This window comes from Equus caballus, chromosome 25 (assembly GCF_041296265.1).
Source record: "Equus caballus isolate H_3958 breed thoroughbred chromosome 25, TB-T2T, whole genome shotgun sequence".
Lineage (NCBI taxonomy): Eukaryota > Metazoa > Chordata > Mammalia > Perissodactyla > Equidae > Equus > Equus caballus.
The window spans coordinates 36,383,714-36,389,713 of NC_091708.1; positions in this window are offsets into that span (position 1 = coordinate 36,383,714).

Here is a 6,000-nt window from a genome sequence, read left to right on the forward strand (position 1 = left end):
TGTACACCCTTGAGGCTGTCATGGATGGATAGACCCACAGGCCAGGATCCTTACACCCAGACAGCCCCACACAAAGACACACATACACAAATGCTTGCAGACAGACATAAACAGGCCCAGACACTCACGAATATATCTAGACAGACACTCAGACCACCCCACACAGGGAGACCCGCACACAAACCCAGACGTGCACACATGCAAACATTTGCAGGCACCCAGACACCCCCGCATAGCCCGGCTGTGCCCCTTGCTCAGGCCCGGACAGAACCAAGTCCGATCTGTATCTTGTCTGTCAGCACTGCCACCCAGATGGAGCAGGCCCTGGAATGATGCCCGGGGGTACCCCGCCCCCTACAGGGAGCAAGTTTAGAAGCAGGGCTTGCTGTCGGGCCAAGGATGGGGGGTGCTGTGGAGGAGGTACTGCTCTCCCCAGAGTCAGAGACCGAGAGACACACACAGAATGAGAGACTCAGAAGATAGTGAGTGACAGAGACAAGGAGAGAGAAAGAGAGGCAGAAAGATAGTGGCAGAGTCCGGGAGACTGAGAAAGAGTGGAACACAGACAGAAAGGGACAGTGACAAAGATAGACACAGAGGCAGAGACAACAGCAGTGACAAAGATACAAGGGACAGAGAGAAGGATCAACAGTAGATAGGGAGAGAGAGATGGAACCAGAGAGAACGTAGACAGAGCAGCGAAGAAGCAGAGAGACAAAGAGACAGAGATGGGACCGAGATTAAGAGACTGTGTCGAAGATGCGGGGAGAGATGACGAGACAGAAAGACACGTGGAGATTGAGAAGAGAAGACTCAGAGACAGAGGAAGACCCCGGGACAGACTCAGGGGCTGAGAGAGATGGAGTAGGAGAAACAGACGGTTGCTTTGAGGTTGGTAAAGAGAGACTCTCAGAGAGGGAGAGGGAGAAGTCAAAGGAGAGACAGAAATACAGGAGACTCAGACTGAGTAAGAGACAGGCAAAGGAAGGCAGGTGCGCCGTGGGGAAAGGGCTGAGGTTCCCAGCCCAGCTCTGTCCCCCAGTGATGGGAGGGAGGACAAAGGCGCTGTCACCATTGCCACCTGTGGCCCTGGGGCACTGCCTCCACCTCCCTGCTTGCTGGCTACAGAGGGGACCAAGGGGCCATCTCCGAGACCCTTTGGGCTCCAACCTGCTGTGAATATGGGAAGCCTCTTGCTCTCGGGACGCACACCCAGGCCTGGCGTTAAGTAGTCTGTGGGGGCTGGGGTCTTGGCTGTGACTTTGCCCTGTCCTGTCCCACCCTACCCAGTCTCCTTTCCCCCCGAGGGGGGAGGTCTGGGGCCGACGGAAGAGACCTTCCACAGTTTTCTCTGCCTTGAGAGAATTTTGGCAAGGTAGGTAACCACTCTGACCCCAGTACCATAATCTCTAAAATGGGGCCCACGGGAGCCACCACGCAGGGGTATTGTCAGGATTCCAGGAGAGAATAAGTACATGCTATATTCGTGGTTTGACTCAAAACAAAGGGAGCCACAGAGGAGGTGTGAGGAATTGTCTCGAGAAGATGGGAGAGACTCCAAGGAGGAGACGACATGTGAGCTGGGATCTTGGGTGGATCCAAGCTGACTGGGTGAAAAAGGGGAGCAGGCTGAGCCTTCCTGGCAGAGCCAACAGCCAGGGCACTGGCAAGCAGATAAAGAGCGTGCTCAGGAGGGCGGAGGAGTCTCACAGCTGGGGTGCCCCTGGGCGGACGGGTGACATTCAGCTCTCGGATGACCTTGGATACCAACTGGAACTGCTAGGGATATAGCCGAGCAGGCCCCCTCGGGTTGGAGTCCCACATGGCAGAACCAGCTTCCTGGAGAGGAAGTGTTTGCCGCTGTGGCTTGTGTGTCCTGCTGGCAAGAGTGGACACCACCAGGCTTCATCTGCCAGCTGAGGCTCCAGGGAGGGCCACCCTGGACCCTCTGGCCCTGGGGACTCTAGGAGTACCAGCCCTTCATACCTTCCTTTCTACCTTTCCCCCGATCCGTACCTCCCTCTCGCCTCGGCCCCGTGCTGGGCATTGGGGATCGGGCACATGGAGAGGATTTGGCCAACAGCCCCTCCCTCCAGCTCCCAGGCCCTCTGGGAGACAGACGTGTCAACAGCCAGCCACTGTCCAGCATGAGGGAAGCCCGAGAGGGTGATGGGAGCCCCACGGAGGGAGTCTGGCTCCGCATGTGGTAAGAGTCTTACGCAACTTGCCACACCTTTACACACATTGTCTCACTGAGGTTTCCTACCGCAGGAAGGAGGCAGGCATTCTCATTCCATTTCACAGAGAAAGAAGCCAAGGAGACGTCATCTGCCCAGCATCACACAGCTTGGGGGCCACAAAGATGCTTTTGTGGCAGTTCAAGAAATTCAGCTAACACATATCAATCCCTCAGCATCCAGGCTCCATGGCTGGGGGAGCACCTAGACAGTTCAGGCCCATCCTGGTGTCCAGCGGAAGCGGACCAGGTATGAGCACAGCTGGGACTGGGGGTTCAGGAGGTCGACGGGGCCCAGAAGAGGCTGCTAACAGGGGTTGCTGTTTTGGGGAACTTTTTTAGCTCAAAGATCAGGCAAGTGACCTAGAAGTGTCTCCCAAAGGGGGATTAAGGGCAAGGGCAGAAGCATGTGCTCAGGGAGTGGTATTTTCCACCAGCAAACAGCACCTGCGTGGGCAGCAGAGAACCACTGTCGAGTCTTTGGCGATGGAAGCAACCTTGGAGATCCTCTAGCCAGAGCTGTGCTTCAGAACCACTCCAGCAGCTTTTCCAAAATACCCTTACTGGCTCCCCTCCCCTCGCTGGGAAGAAGCCCAGGCCGTGTATCTTATAAAAAGCCTTTGACTGTGGAAAATTTCAAACATATACTAAGTAAACAGAAGAGTATAATGAACCCCATTACTCATCGCCCAGCTTCCGGAGTTATCAATATTCACTCATTCTTGCCACATCTATACCTGCATCCACTCTCCACTCCCAATTCAATGATGATGAAGATGATTGCCTGTGCATTTTTAAAAAGTCCCTCAGGGATTCTGATAGGCAGCCTGAGTCGGGGACTGCCCACCTGGCCTGTTCCTTTCAGGAATGAGCAGTGTAAGCTCAGAGAGGAGAAACGACTTACCTAAGGCTACCCGGCCAGGAAGCAGCAGAGCTGGGTTCAACCTGCTAAAGGACACTTATTGAGTGTCAAGTCTTGTGCTGGTCACTGGGGACACCACTGACTAAGACGGTCTCTGCCCTCATGAAACTCAGAGTCTAGTGGGGGATACAAATGTCAAACAGCCTCAAAAGTAACTACTCAGTGACATCTGTGATGAGGCATATGTGGGACCATGAGAGGATACACACAGGTGAGGGAAAGGACAGCTTCCTGGAAAAAGGCATCACTGAGAGATGAGATAAGTGAGTGGGAATTAACTCAGCAGGTGGGAGGGGGAGAAAAAGGAGTAACAGCACATGCAAAGGTCCTGAGCCCAGCAGGTCCAAGGCACTAAAAGGTGGCCGGTGTGGCTGGAGCTCTCAGAGCAAGGGCCAGACCGGTGGGAAGGGGGACTGGAGACATGGCCATGGGCTTTCCAGGCAGCATTCCTGAGTCTTTATTCCAAGAGCACCAGGTATCTGGGAATGATGAGCCAGGATTCGAGGGTATGGGGATGGATGTGAGGAGGCTCCTGAGGTCAGTGAAATGATGGGGCGTCTGCCTGGGTGGAGGTAGTGGAGAGGGACTGGCTATAGGGGGAGAGAGAGCAAAGAGGGAGCAGAGCCACAATTGGTGGATGGTGGGGCCTCTCACTGCGATGGGGAAAGTCATTGGGAAGACGATGGGGGAAGATGATCAGGGATTTGGGGTTTGGACTCCTCGAGTTTTTGATGCCTTTGAGACAGCAGAGCGCTGGCCCGTCCTTCCTCTCAGGGGGTTCTGAGTCTCAGGAGGGAGGTGTGAAAGAGACCTGGAACATTTACTCATTGCTCTTCCCTTCTTTGAGTTTCCCAGCCCTTCTGAGCAAGTTGGTCCTTAAGCCGGTATTTGAGAGTCAGACACAAGCCGTCCCTGCTCACCTCTCTGGTGCGGGACTTGGGATCCACCCATCACTGCGCTTAAAGTCAGCCCGCACCACACTCATCCATGCTCAGCATGCTGGGTGGGCCCTCTGCCTGGGGGTCCTAGCCCTCTTCTTCCCCTCAAAAACTCCTGCCCAAATGCCCTCTCCTTTCTGGAGCCTTCCCTGCTTAGCCTTCTCCCCACCTGACCCTTCTGTAACTCTGCCCCTTTCACCACACGGCGGTGAAATTATCTCTTGGTCCCCACTCACACCCTCACCTCCACCCCACAACAGGGCCACTGGAGTCTGGCCTGTTCCTGCCTGAGTCAGGACACCGGCAAAATGCCAGGCACAGGATTCCTAGCGACATCTTTAGAAAGAAAATTAACGATGAATCTGTAGGTGCATATTTTGGGACAATTTTGCTCTTTTTTCCTGCTACTGTAAGCACCATAACTCAGGGTCTCTGTCTTCGTCTTTATATTACACCCAACCCAATGCCGGGCAGGTGGTGGGTCCTTAAATATTTCCTAAATCCTGGAGAGAATAAACGTTAGCATGGGTATCCACTGTGGTTGAGGGTCTAACCCTTAGAGCTGTGGCCCTGGACGCTGTCCTGCTACTTAACTGCTCCTGGGATCCTGGGCGAATTTCTTACCCTCTCTGAGCTTCCAGCATTTTAAATTTGTAAAACGGGGTAACGGTTACACCTACTCCAGAGTTTTGTGAACATCGCGTGATATCACTCACGCAGCCACGCGTTCAGCAGAGTGCAGGGCACAGATGCTCTGTCCGTGGGAGCTGTTGCTATTTATTTAATTCAGTTTTTCGCTTCAGGCACCTTTATGAGTCTTTGCTCCATGAGACGGGGCGAGGGAGGGAGCTCCCCCCGGGGATGGCCTCGGAGGTTCTCAGAGCCTGGGGTGGGAGTGGGCTTCGAGGCGGTTCCGGGCAGAGGGGGTGGCTGCGGCCCGGAGCCGGCGGAGGAGGTCCCTGGGGACTGGGAGCGGGCGGAAGCCGGAGCCGAGGTTGGATCCGGCGGGCTGAGGAACCGAGACATCCTGCGGGGGCGCCCGCGGGGCCCCAGCGAAGCTCGGAGGGGAGCCGGCCCGGGCCGCGTGGACTGGAGGAGGGACGCCGGTGCGGGGCGGCCGGGCGCCCCCTGGCGGTGCACCGCGGCATTGCCCCGGGCTTCCCACCCCACCCTCCTCACCACCGTGGGGTCTGCGTGGATGGGCTTCCCGGAGGGAGGAGGTCAGAGGCCCGAGATCCATTCGGGCTCGGGACGCTTTCCTTAGCTTCCGAACCGGAGTGAGCATTGTGAGTCTCTAATGTGTGCCAGGTGCTGCGTGAGGCAGTCCAGTGGCTGTGACAACATGGAAGCACACAGCACAGGGACGGGCACACAGGTGGGTTCCCCCAAATGCCCTCCTTTCCTTTAGGCTCATTCCTGGGGGCCTTGGGGCAGGGGTGTTGGGCTCAAGCCTGAAGTGCTCCCCACTTATGGGAAGGGCTGAGGAGGTCCAGTTCCAGGCCCCCACCCGTGGATCCCCCCAGGGCTAACTCTGCCCCCCGGTGGCCTCCACGGGGACTGGAGCCTGTCTGCGGGATGTGTGATGGGTGGGTGGGGCGGTGGGGTGTGCACTGAGGCGTGGTGGGTGTAGGTCAGCGGGTGTGTTCTGGTGTCAGTGTATTTGTGTGCATGGTCATGTTGGTGTGGGTGTTAATTTGGGGGTGTCTATGTATTTGTTGAGATGTAGGTGTCTGTGATCAGGTGTGTGTTTGTGTGTGTCTGTGTTCAGGGGTGTGTGTTCATGTGTGTCTGTGACTAGGAGTGTGTGTCCCTATGTGTCTGTGATCAAGTGTGTGTGTGTGTTTACGATTAGGGGTCTGTGTGTGTGTGTGTGTCTGTGATCAGGTGTGTGTGTCTGTGTTAAG